Consider the following 20,465-nt stretch of genomic DNA (forward strand, 5'->3'; position numbering starts at 1 on the left):
ATTGCTTTTTCACTGTCTATAATTCTATAATTGCTTTTTTTTGTGAAATTATTGATGGTAACGTAATTGTTTTCAAAACAGAGCTTTATCAGAGCTGTCGTCTTGGAGGAGCATATTGAACACAGCCAGCAGTGTGCTCTTAGAAAAGGATCCATCTGGAAAAAAAATGTTGTAGTGTCATTCTCTGACCAGATGATGGAGACAAAGTACCGTCAAAAAATAAAAAAAATAAATAAAATATACACACACACACACACACATCCATATATATATATATATATATATATATATATCCAAAGGTCAGGATTTTTTCACCAAAGTGTGAAGCCTCTTGGAATTTCCTCACAGAGTGACAAAAAAAAGTCAGAAAATTGAGTGAAAAAAAATAACTACTGTACCTCATGTGTTATCCTTGCAGGAGAGTTATTGTCCTCTTTAAATGCCTCTTGCTTTACCAGTAAGATTGTAAATATTTCCGAACACATTTTACGACCTGCACTGAACTTATTCCTCGGAGGCTGCACTCAGTAAATGGTATTATTTTTGAAAAGGGTGTCATGTACCTTTAAGAGTGGGCAGACAGCCTGATTCTGTACCAGAGATATGAAAAATACGAAGAGGTCTCACTTCGCTACTGATTGCTGAAGTAGAGTGATATTTTAAAGAAAGAAAAAAAAAAATTTTTTCGCCAAAATTGTACGGTACATAAAAGTACCATTAGATGGGCATGTTACGACGCTGTGATTTTTATCGTAAAGCTATTTAAACTAATAAAACGATTTTATGAGGTAATCCTTTATTCAACCCACAGTGGGGGGATTTGCGGCATTACAGCAGCGTGAAGTTTGCAGGCACGTGCATGCAAGAGATAAAATTAAATATATAAAAAATACGAAATTATAAGGTTTGTTGACAAGTTATGCCCCCTGATCTTTCTTCGGTTTATTTATGAAATAACTTTGTCAAAAATGTTCAAAAATATGTGATATTTTCCATGCAATAGTGCTGTGGAAAAGATACAGAAAAAACATCAAGTTACACCTCGACAGAAATACCTAATATGCGAAAAACAACGGCGAAATAAAGTTAACTGACAGAAACAACTGCTCAGTCTAGAGCCAACGCACGCCCGGAGTGATCCATCTCGAAAATGCGGACGATCTTGGTGCTGTACAAAGACCTCATAGAAGTGACGCCCGCCCGGTCGCCGCAGCCTGAGCATATTCTACCCCGACCGTGGACCGTGTCCTGCCCCGGACGGACAGGGCTGGCGTGTCTGCAAAGGGAGCCGTTCAACTCAGGCTGATGCAAACATTGCCGGCCTCCATTCACCCGCCGTTTAAGGAACTTTAAACGAGATGTTACAACTTTGTGGCTTGTAGCCGGCTCGTTGGACTACAAAACCAAACCCCCCACACCGGAACACGGAGGGTGACAGCAAGTGACTGGGGCTGAGATTGACAGGTAGGTGAAGTGCACTCACTGGAGAGAGACAACGCAGACACAGCTCAGCCTTCTTCTATCTTTCTTTTTTTTCGTTTTTCTTTTATTAGCATCAGAAAACGTTAATTTTGCATTTAAAGCCTAACTCGGAGGGGATGCTGAGGAGTGAGGTGTCCTCGTGTATGGGTGCTTTAGTGCGCTTCTGCCCGGTGTGAGGGGCTGCAGGCCGGGGAGGAGGCAGCAGGTGAGAGCTGCTTTCTCTTCTCCGCTCTCTCTATTGTGAAACACTGCGGCACCTTGTTACACAACCTGGATCACTGATGGAGCTAACTTTAGCCTGACAGCCTTCAGATGGACTTGCAGGTTGCTGTGAAGTAGGCAGGCAGCACATGTGACTCAGACAGGTGGCAGTAAAAACCAAAAGTAAGAAATAAAAATAAATAAATAAAACGCACAATGATTTAGTTCATCAATCAGTTAAAAGATGCACGTTTCATGAGAAATGTCCATATGTTCATATTAAAGATGGCTGAACTCCTGCTCCCCGCTTTGCCTGCTGTGAGTCAAAATGTCCGCTGATAAAATGATAAGTTTAATGTGTCACACTCAGCCTACTTTTGTCTGAAAAGGAACTCAACCTGTTCCTCCTTCTGCAGGTAAATATGACTAGTGTAGCCAGCTTCCCCTGCAAATACAAACCTCCCCGTACAGAAAATAGGAAGGCAGCACCTACAGGTGACCGTCATGCAGAAAGGGAGTGAATATGAATGCAGTCTGTCAACTAAGGAAGAAGAAATAACTTTGGGACAATCTGACGCATTTAATTATAATATTTTTTTTATTGTATTTTTTATTTTTTTGCGAACACGGATCTTCTTCCTGCGTCTGGTCACTGGTGTGGCGACACACACTAAGCTCATATTTAATACATTAGTTTGTTAATTCTAGTTTGTATGTATTCATTGGTTATTATTATTATCATTAAAAAAAAAGTTCTTATTACTAACAAACATGCTTTGTTGTTTGACATTATAACAGTACAGAAACAGTATGAAACGTTCCTCGTTGCTCAAAACACGTATCAACAGCTGTATAACAAAACTGAGATAATGTAGGGAGACAAAGTAAAATACAGTACATTAAAATAAAAAAACACAATATGGGAACAATTGGACTCAGTGATATGAGTCCAAAGGAGTTCTCAGAGCGATACCTCAGCCTTATTTCTGTTATTTAGCCTATTAATCATAAGCTCACATGGGGTAGTCTTTATCATGGTGTTAATCCATTCTTTTACTTCAGTTTTTATTTTGTGCTTTCCAATGTTTGAGTATTGTCCCGGTGGCCCTGGTGCTGCCCACCATGATAACAGAGAGTTCACTGTTCATTATGTTTCAAATTTGCCTCTTGTCTCCTAATAAACGTAATCTCGGGGACGTGTCCCTTCCCAGCCAATTTGCTAAATCGCCTATGTATTTTTTTTCCAGAAAGGTTGAATCCTTACGGAGCCTTTTCTGTTTTTAGTTGATCATTTATGACAGTGGTTGTGTATGTTTTTTTTTTTTTTTTTTTTTTCCTGAATGAATGAGGCAAAACTCAACTGATGCACAAGCCTTTTACAGGTTTTTAATGTGGCCCAGGACGGATCCCCAGGGATCCTCCAGGCTGTCTCTGTCTCCTTTGTGATCACTTAGAATGCAGAAACACCACAACGTCTAAAATCATAGAAGCACAATCTCTATAAGAGTTGAACTGCATGTGCATGCGATGAGAGCTGTATAACTCGTCTCCTTCTCCCTTAGGCTACCAACCTATCAGTCACCTTGGGATACACTGCACAATTAGTCCTCACCATCTGTCAGGAACTGCGTTCAGTAAATCAAAGTGGTTTAATAAGATCACATCCACGAGATGAATGAAACACCCTCAAGTAAAGGAAAGTTGGATTCACAGGGACACAACAGGAGGCGTCGCTCCACAGAGGCTTTTATCTTGTTCCCTCTTGTGGTATACTCCTCTCTTCCTCTTTCTCTCTCACACACACCTAACAAACGATAGTGTCAAATGGGAAGCCTGAGGGCGGCGGAGCTGTGTAAATTTAACCTCAGCTGGCTTACCTCTCGAAAACGGCCCAACCGCACAGATGATCGTATGACTGTGACTTTGAGAGGACGTACACTGACATGTGCCAACCCTCACCTCCAACTAAATGCTAAGACCAAATTTAACCTTAAACATTCCTTCGAAGGAGCTTAAGGAAATGTGCACTGGTCAAAATATCTTCAGTTTTCCAAAGTGTCCTCACGTTGGCCTTATACGTCGCCAAACTGCAAACCCTCTTTACCTTTCACTTCCTCTGCCCCTTACCTGTCATGTCACACGCCCTGTGCCAGTTTGCCATAATAGCTGCCATTATCTGCAAATCTGTGAGTAAAGTTTATACTTTTATGTTCAGTATTATGCAAGCCATTCCTTCCTTACTGATATTTTTTATTCTTTTAGTAGAGCATTTAATTTTAATGGTTGCCAGTGTTTGACATTAAAGTTGCTCTGACCTACTGTCTCCCAACGGGGCAAAGTCCACGTCTCAGATAGATGGATCAATCAAATCAATATTCTGTTATGGCTGTTACGATCTGGAAATCCGAGTTGAAGGCACCTAGGTTAAAGTTTCCGTCAACCTATCTCGACCACTCAATGAAAATCCACATATCCTCTGCTTATCCCAACTGGATAAGTTGGTGTGCATGCCAACGTATACACCACCTTTCTCAACAAAAGCCATTCAGGCCACAGCAATTTCGACCCCGTTTCTCCACCTTTGTTTGCACAGATCTGAACACATTGTAGAATATGCAACCACAGGCTTGCTGCACGATGGCGAAAGATGTTACTAGATATTCCTTCCACGGTGTTGAAGCTGCAGTGCGGTTGTTAGGCTGTTTCCTGGTTACGTTTCCTCACCACACATGCTTTACGACACACACACCGTGAGTCTGTCGCTATAACTTTCACGACTAAAATCAGAAGAGATAAAATGCCTGCAATGCAGCGGTGAAAGTTTTTTTAGTAAATTAGCACAAACGCCAACTTTGTCATCCCTTAAAACAGCCATGAAAAGGATTTATGCAACATTACACATATAACACTGTAATACTGTTAGACACGGGTGCCACCTATATTTTCATATCTTAGTACCTTCCTGATATTGCACCAAAGCCTTTTTTGTTTAACTGCTCATTGCCATTGTACATAGAGTGGCGCTTACAAGTATTTGCACCCCTCAAACTTTTCTACATTTTTCTGCATAAAAATGGCTGAAAACAAGGCGACTTTCACATCCTCACAGCAGACCAAGAGAAGCCAATCAAAAGGCCTAACGTATTATACCTCTGCATTTATTTATTCAAGGAAATAAATCATTTGAACCCTTGTTTTCAGTATCCGATGTGACTCTTGTGGAGCAATCAAAGCAGCTAAACATTTCTGGTAACTGCTGATCAGTCGTCAGCTTTGAGGAATTTTAGCCCATTCCTCACAACAGAACCACTTCAGTTTCCTCACACAAACCAATTGCTTCAGGTTTTTCCACAACATGTCTTTTAAATCAAGGTCAGGACTTTGATTTGGCTCTTCCAAAACATCAATGGCGTTCTTATTTAACTAGTAGAACTTGTGGAATGACTTGTATTTTGAGGGTTGTTGTGGTTTTGTCTAACCTAGTGTTTTTTTTTTCAAAGATTCAACTCGTATACAGATGTGCTGACATTTTCTTTTAGAATGTGCTGGTATAATTCAGAAATCATTGGTCCATCAATGATGGCAAGTCGTCTTGACCCGGATGTGGCAGAACAGGCCCAAACAAGGACATCACCCCCCTCATGTTTCATGGAGGGATGAGGTCCTGATGCTGGAATGCAGTGTTGTTTCATCTCCAAACACGACACCTCTCATTTAAAACAATTTCCCAATAGTCTTCTGGCTTGTCCACATGATGTTTAGCCAACTGCAGACAGGAAGCTCTGGGTAATTCACAGAACTGGACAGAGGCTTCATTGTTTTTACAAGTTGACTTTGTCCCAACCCGTCGCAGTCACCTGGTCGTCCTCTGGTCGTCCTCTGGTGTTGGGGCCCGTTCACTACAGTACATCTCCAGAATATAGAAAGACACGGAATCACTTATTTTAAATACTTCTTCATGAAAGTGTCACCTCATTGCATCATAACAGCCTGCATCTTTTAGAAAAAAAATGTTTTCTTTTGATCTAGTCGTCTATTACTTCATAGAATACATCCTCCGAGTGCTAATTACTTGGAGGATGTTGTGTTAGTTTCTAAACCAGAAGAAGAAGGCTCACAGTCATATGATGTAAATGCAATTAAACAAAGTTACTGACACATAGTCACGCTCTGCTCCCTAGGACTGATTTAGTGGCAGACGGGATGCCGTTGTATGACTGGTCCTGATTCTACAGCTGAACATATCTTCTCAGTCATCATTAAGAATACATCACAAACATTAAATGATTGTCGACTGAGAAAATAACCGTCAGATTTATTGATATTGGGATAGAGTGATATACATAGGTTTATAGATTCAGTTGAGACACAGGCTTTTGTGGTATCATCTGGTGAAGTCTTGCAGATAGTTTATCCAGGTTTCCAGTGAGGACTGCTTTCAGAGATCCTACATAAAAATGAAAGGTGTACAATAATAACATCAGAGTAATATGTGTTTACCTTATCCTGATTTGCCAGTCTTAGACGGGTATTCAAAACCAACATTACCAGGCAGCACCTCCCTAATGACACCATACAGTGTGATGATTGTAATCCCTTAAAAGAGTCTTTGAAAATGAGAGAGACAAACTCGGCTTTAACTGAAGATGTCGGTGTCAAAACTGTTATTACTGCTCTGAGACGGTGTGATTACATGTGACGGGACATGTGAAACAGATTGAGAGAAAGCAGTCTGTCAGGGCTGGAGCGATGCTCGACGAGCAGTCGGCAGGACAGGAATAACGCCAATTTCGCACAGTGCCAACTCTCCTGCAGGAAGTCTGCAAGGGTATTGTGCCACCTTCCTGTCTGAATACAAAATCTCAGAAAACACCTTATGACTCAGAGCAATTTAACCGGTAGTTAATATGCCGCAATGTCCAAGTCGGGTAATTAAGAATGACGGCCAAGAATAAGATATGAGAAAAAGTGTGCCGGAAGCTTTCTGGAGGTGGGAGTTTGATTGCTCAGTAGGGTTATTGTAGGTAAGTGGGTGGGGCTGTATCATGAACAGATCTTACAAAATGTAATGTGGAAAACTACTTATTTTGTGTGCTTAAGCCTAGAAATCATAAAAAAAAAAATCATCACGGATTCTTTATGTTGAGTGTGCGCCTCACGGTGCTGTAGATGTTTATTATAGAAGAGCAAATGTGTGTTAATCAGCTCCTGAAAATAGTTTTGTACAGCATTTCATGTTAGAGTGTGATTTCGCTTCTTTTATGAGGTTTGTTGACAGTTTAAAAATGTGAACCAGTGCACCTGTACCTGTCTCTCATAGTAACTGGTCTGGTGTGTAGTGTCTAGGTCTGGGCGGTACACAAGTTCATAGCGGTATTTTTTTCTGTTATGATATGAATTTTTAATATACCGGTGCATTTAAATACACAGCGTTAGGAACGCTGCACCGTGAGACTGTTTCAGTCCAGACCATTTTCAGTGTAGCGCTTCCAAGCGCGCATGGTGTGACTGTGTCACTGCGAGGCGTGGTGAAGTTGGAGAAAGTCCAAAAAATGAAGCGGCACAACAAGAGGACTTGAAAAAGATGTAGCGATGCTTGTTTGTCTTTCTTTTTAGGGCGACCAGGCGTCTCCGATTTCTGGGGGCCGTCCCCGTTTTGGATGACCTGTCCCCCGGCTGTAGCTTTTCCAGAAAATGTCCCAGATTTTAGCTTTTTAATCTCCGAGCTGGAAATGTCCGCGTCTGCAGGCAGCGCTAACATGGGGCCATGCAAATCTGTTTTACTACTAGTGTCGGATTGTTCTACAATATTTACTCATCATCACAGTAAAATAGTCCATCCATAGTCAATCTGCAGCATTAATTCCTCTCTCAACCAGTAGAAAAATGTAAAAAATTATGCATGGAAAATAAATACCGTGATACCGTCAGAATTTTGAGAAATACCGTGATATACATTTTTGGTCATACCGCCCAGCCCTAAAACTGTCCCTCTACACTTGAAGTTTACAATGTTTGCAGTGCTCATCTAAAGCCACTGTCATGTCATATTGCTACAAATCCCATGAGTCCATTTAGTTAAGCCCCAATTTACATGTGTGTATCGTAGGTGGCCACAGAGAAAGCTACTAAATGCTGACATATATGAATCTATTCATCGCAACATATTCTCTTCACTAAGTTCTAAATACCTACAAAAGGCGTTTGTGCGTGACATGGCAATAGAGGATATAGGGTTTCCTGCACTGTGTCCTCTAGGACAAGAGAGGATGGTATTTCATAGTTCATGTCTTCTTTTCCTCAGTTGCTCCAGAGAAAGTGTTGCCCTCCCTCGTCGTATCGTATGACCCAAACTGCTGCTTGTCTTTGTCCAGCGGATAGTATACAGTTGCCTCGGCCACTTTCCATTCATCGCTTGTCACCATAACAGTGCATGGGAGCAATAGAAAAGTTCTGTCAATAAATAGATTATGAATTACTGTCGATTGACGGACGCACATGTTTAGCCTGTGTCATGAGTAAATCACATACTGTTATATGTTACACAACTATCAGTGGTTTTAGATTAAGACCTAAGACTCAGACTAGAGGAACTAAAGATGATGCAGTTCAAAACTAGTTTTTGTTCAGTGATGCAGTATGAGAGAAAGGCTTGTCTGTCGCCAGTGCAGTGGATGAATCAGCAGTGACTGCAGTGATAAAGAGAGGGGACGCAGCCTATCTATTCAGCCTCACAAACCCGGGTTAATTATAAGCCGATTTATATGAAAAAGAGATAGGATGAAGAGCTGTACACACTCACATCACATGTCTTTTTAGCGTCTTTCTGCAGCCACTATTTAGGGACGAATATGTCTTGGCACCCAATCTTATTGTTTGCAATCACTTTGATGCGTCAGATGACGTACAGTCTGTTCTAATAAAAGCAGTGTTTCAGGCTTCAAGGGGTTCATTAAAGTATCAGCAATGAAATGACTTTGCAACAACCCTCGACTGTGCAAATCAGCAATTTAAAGGTTAAATAAGATATAACTGAAAGTTGGAATAAACCAAAGTCTAAACATGATAAAGTTAAATAAGAAAACATAAAAGATGTATAATTTGAAATACTTAGAATTGAGAGAGACGTTTATAGTAGTAGGATGGAACCAAACCTAATATGTCCTTAATATGTGTTTACACAATGTGTGAGCTCTGTAACGAGTCTTAATAACATATATAGGCACCATACAGTATATCTAATGCTATAGTGCTAAGCATGTACATGATACCCTGTGTAGACATGTGGAGTGGAGTAAAGGGCAGCTGTTGGACCCTGCAACCACTTTGACTAGTTTTAGTTCATAAACATTTTAAGAAAGTGTAGTGCCAGCATCCACACATCCACACCATGTTGGATAGATAGAACACAAGCCTCCAGTTACCTACGTTTATGACGATAGTTGTTACAGCTGGTTTTCGATATGATGCGAGAGCCTACATCCCAATCCCGTGTGTTTGACTGGACCATTTCATGTGAGACATTGTTTATAAAAAAAAAAAAAAAAAAAAAAAGGCGATACATGTCCTGATAGAAACAAGAAGCCACCACCATGCTGGTGGATGTGGTACAGTAATGTTCTCTGATTCCCAGCTGACTACAGCCTGCTACCAATGACAGTGCTGTGGAAGAAGTTGTATTTCTAGAACGACTTCAACCACTTCCAAGGTGCATGGGGGATTAGAACAAATATAAAGAAGATCTGGGTCATCCGGACACACACAGCAAACACAATATTCAGTTTCGTATGTACTAGGGTAAGGCAGCCATCCCCTGCATCCTGCTGGGGATGGCTGCTGCCATCAAGGAGTGTCATTGCTATGGGGTGGGGGTGTCTGGTCTGGTCTAGGTGGGTTCTACATGTCTAAGTAACATCCACATAAATGCAGGGTCCAGAAGTGGCCTTGGCCATGTGACCATGGCATTGGTTTGAGGTGTAGCACCACACAGTAAATCACTGCTGACATAAATCTGACAACCGATCTCCTTTTGAACACCCCAAATGTCTTCTCTGCGTTTCAAGAAATTCATAGAAAGCCCCGGTCATTAGCAGACAGTGTTGGTCACTGTAGCTGATTCTCTCAGCTGTGTACCAGAGCTGCCGCTCTTGTACGTTTAGTGTAGTGTTTTGTAGTGTAGTGGCCTCTGTGGTGTGCGCGCAGTTTATTTTTGGTCTTTCTCACACTCTCTAGGGACTGGGAGGTGTTTGTGTGTGCCAGGACGGGGGGCTGCAGCCCATGGACTACCTTCCCCCTGTTGCTTACCAAAAATGTCAAATCTGTTGGGTGTTGTTGTGTGCTGTTGTGTCCTTCTGGCGCGCTGCACGGTTTGTGTCAATAGATGTAGGAAGCGCTTTATTGTTTTTTCCTCTGCCACTAATGCGTGAACAGCGCACGTCGATAAATAATTGACGACCCGGTGGGCGCTTGTCACTTAAAAGCCGCCACACTGTCGAGTGTGTGTATTTGTTTACAGTTCCTATGAATATGTGCGTTGCTGCCCTGCTGCAGCGCTAGCGGTTGCGTATGTGTTCTGTTTTCGCACAGACAATGGGGTCGTTTGTGGCGCGCACGCAGGCAAAGAGAATAGCTCGGTGTTTCTCCTCTTTGTGGGCTTCGTCTCTGACACTGAGGACTTCGAGTCAGCCACTTTACTAGGTGGTGGGTGGACTGTGTCCTCGTGTGTCCGTGTGAATCAAATTTTATTCATTCACACTGCCCTCTCCTGCGAAGGGCCCCTCAGGCATTCCTACTCCAGCCCCCAGACCTGGCTTAGAGTGATGTCAAGTCATTTCACATCCAGTGCTTGAAGATGCTTCCGGTAGCAGCCCGCTGTGTGGCGTTGATTCATTAATGCGCTGCCAAATGGCAGCTCATCTCTGCTGCTCCCCGAGTCGTGCCCCTGCCTGATCATCGCAGATGCTTTAAGGAACGTTTCAGATTCATCCGACCTTTATGTTTTCACTTCTCAGTTTTGCAATAGTGTCCCTATTATGAGGGAGTTACTCATGCGTGCTCTTCAACTGACTTCAGGTGTTGCCAGCGTTCTGTTAGGTCATGTGTGAGTGGGTGGATAGTTACTGTCAAGAGCCTGACGTCTGATTCATCTCAGCACATGCGGACTTTCATTTACCCAGAAACAGGAGGTTCAATTTAACAGGAGGATTTGCTTGAAAATCACTTCATAGTGGATCTGTACATTGCAGGTGTGATCTTCACTCGCTTGCCAGTTTATTCGGTACACAAGTGATGCGTTCTGATATAACTGTCTGATGCTTTTGCGGAGGATTTAGTAGATTAAATCAGTAGTACTACAAACCACAGCCTCCGGTGAAAGCAGAGTTGAATCAACGGCCCTCTCAGTTATTTGAACCTAAATGCTCAACATCTTCAAGCTTCGAGAAGCTAATTTACTGTGAAACTGTCACATTAGAATACACTGGTTTTTTTATTCAAACAGACTGGTAGGTGATTGTAAGTGAGCCTATAGTGTATCTGAAGGGTTAGGTACCTTTTTAATGATTCATGTTGCGTATGTATTCATTTTTCTGGGTTGAATATCACATTATTTAAACCGTCATGCTTTTGATATTGCTGTTTGGTTTCAGTTTTAACATCAGCCGTCCTGTTTCCGCTCTGCGGTCATCATGTGCGCAGACTGTGAGTGTGTGTCCGCAGGGCCAATTAAGGCCCCCTTCTGTTGAAATCCAGGAAACTCCTCCAGGGTCCTGGGCTCTGATTCATTCTCTCATCACCGTGTTAACTCTCTGTGATCTCAGAGGCTCAGAGAGCCATGTTGCTCGCTCACTCAAGACAAGGGTAGTGGGCGCTAGTAAAGTTGCATGTCTGCAGTCAGCATTCAAATGATATTTCCTGAACTTCCATGATCCAATCCATTGCATCGTTTTGTTTGATTTTGTTTTCCAGGCACTTCAGGCGACAAACTCCCGGGTTTGTGTCCATCAATGGATGGAGATGAAACCATGTGAGCGTCCGCAAGCCTTGCAGTGCCTGGCGCAGCTCGGTGAACTCTCACCTCGATGGACTGGGGGCCTCGTCTTTTTGCGGTTGAGCTTCTGCCATCAACCTGAGAGGAGCGCCTACAGCATCAGACAAGAATCCAGGTTCCCGTGGCTCGGATATTGCTGGTAAGAAGTGTGTGTGTATGTACACACTCACACATTCAGTGTGTCGGACAATAGTATCATGCCTTCTTTTTTTCACTGCAGCTGGGTGTGACTGTGTGCTATGATTGTTTTTGTTACCATGTGCACTGCTTAAACACACGCACGAGCGTGGTTGTGTATCTGGATGCTATTCTGCCATTTCTGTTTGCTGCCGTGCCACGCGGTGTGTGTTTGTGCATGCGCGCGCGCGTTCGAGCTGTGCAGACATGAGATCATGCCAAACAGTGACTGTGCCGTTGTCCACGGCGTAGGTCTGAAAGAAAACTATTCACCTTCGAAAAGCACGGGCATGATGTCATCCGGTGTCACACCATTACGCCGTTTCTGTTGTGCGGCTCAAAGTCGCAGATAACATAACAGAACTGCCATGGAAAGAGGGCGATTTCTCAAAACCTCATGTGTTTTCTTTAAAAATACACAGAAGGTGGATGTGGTCGGGCACTTCCTGCTTTATCGGGCAAAAAGGATCTGTCACGTCACAGGTTTGTTTAATTTCTAATTTTGGGCCTCAGTCATCTGAACAACAATTCCTCGCTGATGGGGTAGAGTAGGAGGAAGTGAGAGTCACGCTGGTGGCTTTCATACAAACCCCTCTGTTTCTCAGGCACAAACAGACCCACGCACAGGATGCCGGCCAGCCAGTCCCTCCCAAACAGGTGTCTAGAAACGGCAGCGCAAAGAGAAGTCGCAACGAGTGTGTCTTTGAGAGGGATCATGAAGTGGAGGGATAGGTTAGAGTAATGCGCTCTTTATGTTGTATTCGTTGTATGGGGCGGGAAGAAATGTGCCGACGTGACCTTGTGTGAGCGGGTGCAGTCCGTGACGCTGTAGGTCTGTTTTTGTGGACGGCACATGAATGGCTGGATTGAGGCTGTTTACTTATCAGCGGCAGACCATCGGTGTATAGGTCTGTGAATGGCTCTGTGTTATGTTGTGTTGACGGGCCGGAGGAGAAGCAGCCTTGTTAAAGATGAATATCTTGCAGAACTGCTTGAGTCAGGCCTCCTCGTTCTACTAGAGGGAATACCCCGCTTAGCTCTTATAGCTGACTGGAGGAGTACATGTGTGGCCTCCAGTCACAGCATCTACACCATCAAAATCCTGCTAACAGAAATGAAGTAATATAGCACACTGTGTGGCAACTCTGCAGCCATCTCCGTCCGTCCAGGGCCTGGAGGTGGAAGTAGTGGGCCGCTGCAAGTACCTGGGAGTCCACATGAACAACAGACTGGACTGGAAGGACAACAGTGATGCTGTGTATAAGAAGGGCCTGAGTAGATTCTACTTTCTCAGCAAGCTCAGGTCTTTCAATATGTGCAGTGAGTCACTAGAGTCTTTCTACCAGTCTGCTGTAGTGAGTGTCCTATTCTTTGCTGTGGTTTGTTGGGGAAGTAGTACCAGCAAAAAAGACATCAGTGGGATCAACAAACTGACCTGAAAGGCTGGACATGTGATCGGTAGGGAGTTGGAGTCATTTGTCTCAGTGAGGGAATAGGAGGACATTGCATAAACTGTTCTCCATTATGGACAATCCATCCCCTCCACTACACCAAACACTAGAGGCCCTGCGATGACATGTGGTGACTGACAGGTGACTTTTAGTTAATTGGTTGTTGGGGTGTCCAGTTACATGCAGAAGTATTTCTTTTTTTCCTGTATCGGTTGAAACAAGCCTCATAATGAAATCCAAATGACACATGAAACCACTATCCCAGGCTGTTCCACATTGCAGTGTTCACATACCGCGCCTTTGTCATCACAGTTTATGGCTCTGAATGCAGTGCAGCGATTTTCATAATAACGAGTCCGCCCACTGAGTTCCGGCATCTCACATTTTCATTCCACAGTATCAACTCGGTACCAAAGTGATTTGCGTGTGACGTTGCTATAGAGCTGCGTTTTATAGACGGCAGTCTGCTCGTTAATAATTGCCAACATCAGTTGTTCTACTTTGCATGCGCTTTATGAGGCTGCAAATGTATCGTATTAGTCATTGTTAGTCATGCAGACATTGTTTGTTCCTTTATATTAAAAAGAAATACTTTTTTATAGCTGAATTTAGATAAATGGCTGCTGTAAGGTTTATTAATATAATCATCTACTCATTTAGTTCCTAGATATTGAGGTTTTGCAAAAATGTTCTTTGTTTTTCTGCCTTTGGTAAAATGCAAGAGGTATGTTTGTTTCGTTACGGCTGCTGATTCTTAAAGGATCCTCCCGTACTTCCTAGGAAACGGGTGATTGAGTTACTTGTCACCCTTGCTTTGAATATTATGTAAAAGTGACGGACAGGAGAGAGGGGCAGGCTTGTGAGGATGGACAGAAAGGGACCAAACGGAAGTGGAGAAGTGAAGAGGAAGCTCCCAGAATAGCAGCAGTGATCAGTGAGCGTGCTTTTTGTGGAGAGTGTCTCTGAATGCTTGGAGGGCCTTGGGGGCCCAGACTGACAGAGGAGAAGTTGGAGTAAAGAGAGCCTCCGGGAGTCAAAGTGTATGTGTGTGGGTGTGAGAGAGAGGACAGTGTTATTTTAACCATGAACTTGCATCCGGCTGTCACACCATACCCCCCATACCCCAGTCTGCTGGCTTCTTTCTCAGTCACTCTGTCTACCTGCAGACCAGTCGCCACACGCCTCGCTGGGCCGCTCACTCCTTCTCTAGCTTTCCTCTCCTTTCACTTCTACCTGTCGTTTTTCTTCCCATTTTTTTTTTCTCAGATTCTGCACACAGATATCCAGGTATTGCGTTACCAGCCTCCAGGAGGGCTGGCGTGGTGTCCGTGGCATCCGGGTGTATTGTATGTTCGCTGTGTTGTTAATGCATCGGGTTACCTGATTGAGTGACCCTGTAATAGATCATCTCGTGACACTGGCAGCTCACTGCTGCAGACTGGGAGACTTCCCACAGCTTCAGCGCTGATTTAACATCTGAAAGATTAACTGACCCAAATCTGCTTGTGATTAGTCTGACATATGTATCATCAGTTTGTGTACTTAACCATCGGCCCTCCACCTCTGACAAGATTGATAACCTCTGTGTAAAGGGAAATACCACGAGGCTATCCAGTAACCTAGTGGAAGAGTGCTATAGAAAAGAGAGTCCAAAAATATATACATACATAACCCCAATGACTACCAACTTTGTTGTAATGTAATTTTCAAAAACAGAAACTTAACCTTGAGTGGTTGTGTTAAATCCTCTTGTCACACTTGCTTGTCTCTGAGTCCACGAGACAGCACAGTCCCCGTGGCCCCTGTCGTAGCGCGCCGCGTGGCTGCTCCGCTCAATGGCAAAACACACTCAGGGCCACAGAGTACAGTGTGTATGGTTGTCTCTGTTATCTGTTACACACTGGAGAGTATAGGAGACCGGAAGAGCAGCTTACACATTGGCCAGGCTCGCGCACACACACACCTCTGCAACGCTGTAGAGAGTGATGATGCAATTCCTCTGGCAGGTCCTTGACGGAGCCCACATTACCGCCCACACACACACACTCACACACACTGACATACACTCTGCATTAAACTTTGTTTCACTTCCAGGCAGCTATATAGAGCAGAAATGTAGAAAGCCTCACAAATAGTTGTAAATTATACCTTTTTTAAGAAGTTTTTAAAGTTTTTAAAAACCCATCCATCAGGTTGTTTATGAAGCCATGGTGAGTGGTGTGTCACTTGAAACCATTAAGCAAGCATTTCACTTTTTCTCAGTGCCAAGCTGAAGGATAAGCAGCACACTTCTACGTGCCATTATCAGTCTGAGAGAGTGAGTCTGCTTTTTCTAAAAATAGAAGAGATTATGTCCCTGGAAGCCGCAGACACACGTTAACAGAGAATTATTAACATCTAACCTGGCATCGCTCTGGGCTGTAGTCTTTCTCGTGTTTTCTGAATAACTTCGCTAACATCCGTTATCTGTGAAATACTCAGGAAACACTATTTTTAGAGAGTTTTGTTTCAACCGGAGCATGTAAAATAACAGGACTAAATGATAAAGGCCAAATCAGAATTAAATCTGTGTTTTGCCGCCAAAAATAAGGTTTAACGCTCACACCAGCCTCATAATATAAACATATGCAGAATAAAACGTGCTTCAAGTGTTACTTTCCCTCTCATTGCCTCAGACTGCCCCCATGTGGCCGGATGAAGTAATATAAGATAAAACATGGCTCAGAGTACAATCTCAGTTTTGAAAACGCTTTGTTCCCTTTAATGTATGCTGCAAGTTAAAAGGGCTTTAAAAAATTTAAAAGGACAAAATTGCTTTTCCTCACTGTTAATTCAGACTAAATGCTATTATGAGGTCTTAAAGGTTTGATTGGAAAGAATGATTTTAAGCAAAGGGACTGATTGACTGGTTGGCTTTCAAATCATTTCCTAATTCATTTTTGACTTACTGTTACAAAACCAATAAAAATACCACTGTGCTTGCTAATTTTTTATTTTTATTTATTTTTTTGTTGTTTTCCAAAAACATTCAAATATGAGTTTTCCAATTATGCTATTAGGCTAATGTTGTATACACATATAACTGAATGTCTTTGGAGTTTTGCCTGGTGGTTCAGGTTAATGTTGAATACAGTTGAATACATTGAGTTGGATACAATATGTAATTAGCCCAAGATATTTATGTATGCAACAACTAATATAAATAACAATTGATAAGATCGTGCTATAAAGTTGCTATGTTGCCACACATTACATCTAACTACATTAATCTCACATGTAAAACTTTAACTTTGTATTGTACTTTGTACAGTACAAAGACACATTATGTCAGAAGTGTATAATATAAAGTTTGATAGATCGATATTATATAATGACAATGGTTTAAAATGAAGAGCCACACGTGGGATGTTCCTTGATTCCAGGCGGCACGGCTGGCATGTGAGGTCAGCGTGTGAATGAGTTGGTATGCTCGGTGTCACTTCAATGTCACCGCACAAAGCTCCTGGCGTGACGCGCGGCCAGGCGCCCAGATGGCAGTGAAACGCAGAGCTCCAGCTTCTGATGATCTGCACAAGTCATCACCTGCGACCTTGGCCCAAATGCACACATACATGAAGTGAAACACAAGGACCCGCATCCCATTCTCTTCCCCTCCTAATCCCGTCCTCTGCCGCCCTGAACCGCCGAGTGTTGCCCCCCCTTGAGGCTTTAACTCACCCTCTTAAATCCCACCTGTTTAGCCTGGAGGGCCAGAGGAAAGCCAACACCACCAACTCAGCCCCTCGACACTTCCTAGAAAGAGGACATGAGAGCTGAGGATTATATCGCCGAGAGGTCTATCTGTCTCTTTGTCTCCATCACATTCACATAAACACACACACAAGCGCACATTGTGTCTTTGTCTCCTCGGGACTCTCTCTCTCTCTCTCACACACACACACACAAACACCTCCGTCCACAGTGGATTTGTTTAGTGTGACTGTCCCACGTCTGGTTCAGTTGAAGTGGAAATCTTTCCGCGAAAGGGGCGATAAGAGGGGATTTGTCGGGGATAATATTTCTTCTGACAACTCAGTTTGAAATAGTAAATAAATACCATTAGGATGTTTGGCTCCGTGCCCCACCCACATTGATCCCAAATGAGCCTGCTGGTCTCAGGCCAGACACCAGGCCATCTTTCAAGTTCAACATTTTTATTGAGTTTTTGGGCAAATTGCTGTGAAGCTGCAAGTTTCTCTGGATAAAAAGGTGACAGCTAGGCTACAGAGTCAGACTGTGACAATATTCATTCAGCAGAATTAAATGAGTTATAATTAAATGCATGTTAAATATAGATAAGATCTTTATGTTCCTGGTCAAGTTGTAATGGCAAAGATTGTCACTGAAGTCAGTGTCTGTTAGGTCACTATATTTAACAGAAACACACTAGTGTCTGAGGCTGGAGCAAATAGTGTTTACATCATCATTATTATGATCTTAATTTATGTGGCAGTTTCAGCGAATAAATGAAATGCTAACTGTCATCAGGCAACAGCCGGTGAGTTCAGAGACTGCTGCTAGGGCAAACTGCAACTGCAGCTTCACATTATTGCATTTAATTGGCAAAGTTGACTTTTATAATGACGGAGATGCAGTGAGCATGGCACTTACCACTACTGTTTATTAAAAACGTATCTACAAAAACAAGACAATAGCCACTGTGTCATATTTACTGGCAGCAGATCATTTCAAGATATTTCAGGAAGTGGTAGTAATACTGAGGAAGGAGCAGGCTGTAGTAACAGGATCCGCCCTGTTGTTCACAGACCGATGATGTGTGTAGCGTAAAACCAGAATACAGTTACTAACAAAATAATGGAAAAGACAAATCACTCCCTGGCATCATTATTAAAACTGTTTAGCTGCCTCTAGAAGTCTGTAGTAATAAAAAGCATTTGCTAATACACCAGTAACCAAATCAGCATTTTAAACATCAATCATTATTTTGCTTTATTTTACGTTGTGCTCTTGTTAGATAGAAGTACAATTATATTTGCATTGTCAGTTATTCAGTTTTCTTTTTCAGAATTATAAAATATTACAAAATGTTAAAATTGCGAGACTAGATGAATTATTTAAAAGATTCAGAGAAAACTGAGGTATTATATTTACAATAACAGAAAACTATTTTTATTTATTTCAACTTTACAGGCTGCAGTGCAATATACACATTCTCACTATATACTCACTATAAAACAAACCAAAAAAACCACATGAGCCACAAACAGAAAACCAATACAACAATAGGTCGAGAACAAAAGGTCAGGACAACAATACACAACATAATATACAATATACACCCCCCACGTCCACCCCTCCCCACAAAAAAAGAATAATAAATTAAAAAAAATGCCTAAAAAACCCATATTGCCTAGACCCAACAAAGTCTTTGTTGCATGTTATTTAATTAGAGAATTGTCACTCTACCAACAGATTCAACCAAATTTTTTATTTTTTCTCTCAACAAATTTAAACTATCCTGTTTGGCACCGTGTTTTTAAGTACAAAATATCCATTAATGAATGAGTACTGCTGTGCCATGTTAAGTAGCTGTTGCTGCCAGCTAATAAAATACGGCGATAGGGGATTGGAAGATCGCAAGAGAAACACGGCAGGTGAAAAAAGGTACATTTTTCTCAATGATTATGGAGAAAGTTGTAACTCATCACCTGGAAATATGTGGCTGTTGTTCCCTGAGGACAGAGAGAGCAGTTGGGTGAGTGATTGGTTGAGAACTTGACTAGTTTTTGTGGGGTGAAATGAGCTCTCAGTTTAACATCAAATTGTTAAAAGCTATGTAGCAGACTGAAGCACTGAAAACATATGATGTCTAGCAGCAGTCTGGCCCTGAATCTTAAAGGTTTTCGGTGCTGGGGTTGCGTGAGGAGTTCAGAGAGACAGAAGTATAGTTTGAACTGATGCCCACGGATCAGCGGGCGGGTTTTAGCCCACTGCTGAAGGTGAAAATACAAGCGGAGCAGAAATGTTGAGGGAGCTGTGGACGGTTTCTCAAGAGTCCACACCCAGACCACAGCTTCCCCACTGGATGATGACGTTTTTACTGTGTCAGCATTTTCCTCAAGAGCACTGACCTCAGCGCAGCAGCAGAGTCATTGGTCAATCTCAATGTCTTCTTTTGTATGGAGGAGCAGTGAGTCATCTGGTGGCATGTCTGGCCGTGAGTATACCTAAAGCAACAAAATTACATCTTTGTCCAGAAGTTTGTGGGATGGTGTTACTACAGTGACTTAGAAGAAGAAATATTTCTTCTTGGTGCGTCTTGATGCCGGGAACCAAATTGGTTGGAAAGAGAATTCAAGTGAAGCCTGGGAAGAAGCGGGTCTGTAACACATTTTAAATTTAACCTTTTAATTGACATGTAGGGGATAGACTGTAACTGTAATAATGATTGTATTGTTAGAATATTATCATAATAACTAGTTCTCCTTTACTACTAAAAAGCATCTTTTTTGTTCTACTGCGCTACTTATAGGATGCATTTATAATTGAATTCATAAGTACAGTGAAGTCTTTCAGAAGTTGATTCCGTGACAAATAATGGAAAATGGTAAATGTTAGATGACTAAACATCAATTATCCAACATACAAATGTATGTATATCTGGATGTGCTGTATATTTTATATTTGTAAATTTGAGGATATTCCTTAATATCCTCAAATTTACAAAATATAACCTCAGGATGTTCAAACTGTCATTTACTCATTTACTAAAAAAAACAACCTTCCAGTTATTTTATAACTGTATAATTTGGTGTCTATGAAGAAAAAAGACCAAAAACCAAAGAATAATCTGTTAAAAATAAGAAAAGCAGTGAATCCAGCTGTTGAACAGACATTAATTCTTTATCATTTACCATCTCAGTAAATTGCCGTATTGACTTATTGTTGCAGTTCTACCTGTAATTTTTAGACCACTTTTATTTTTTAAGAGGAGCAATTCTAAATAGTTGTGAGTTGCTGGACAGATTAAACATTTGGAGACGAGTGGGTTTTGTTTTACAATTATAACTAGTAGTCCTTGAATTAAACCTTTAGTTCCTTTTTCT

The 20,465-nt window shown here is 42.0% G+C and overlaps 1 protein-coding gene across 2 annotated transcripts in view; it reads left to right on the top strand.

Annotated features, from left to right (window-relative positions):
- The first annotated feature begins 133 nt into the window (after positions 1–133).
- Positions 134–20,465, top strand: part of tnk2b (tyrosine kinase, non-receptor, 2b) — a 55,449-nt gene continuing 35,117 nt past the window's right edge. For both annotated transcript variants that reach the window (XM_047589632.1, XM_047589633.1), the window contains exons 1-2: positions 134–1,464; positions 11,650–11,870. The gene's annotated coding sequence lies outside the window, so the exon portion shown is untranslated. The remainder of the gene's footprint in view (positions 1,465–11,649; positions 11,871–20,465) is intronic.

Source organism: Mugil cephalus, chromosome 7 (assembly GCF_022458985.1).
Source record: "Mugil cephalus isolate CIBA_MC_2020 chromosome 7, CIBA_Mcephalus_1.1, whole genome shotgun sequence".
Lineage (NCBI taxonomy): Eukaryota > Metazoa > Chordata > Actinopteri > Mugiliformes > Mugilidae > Mugil > Mugil cephalus.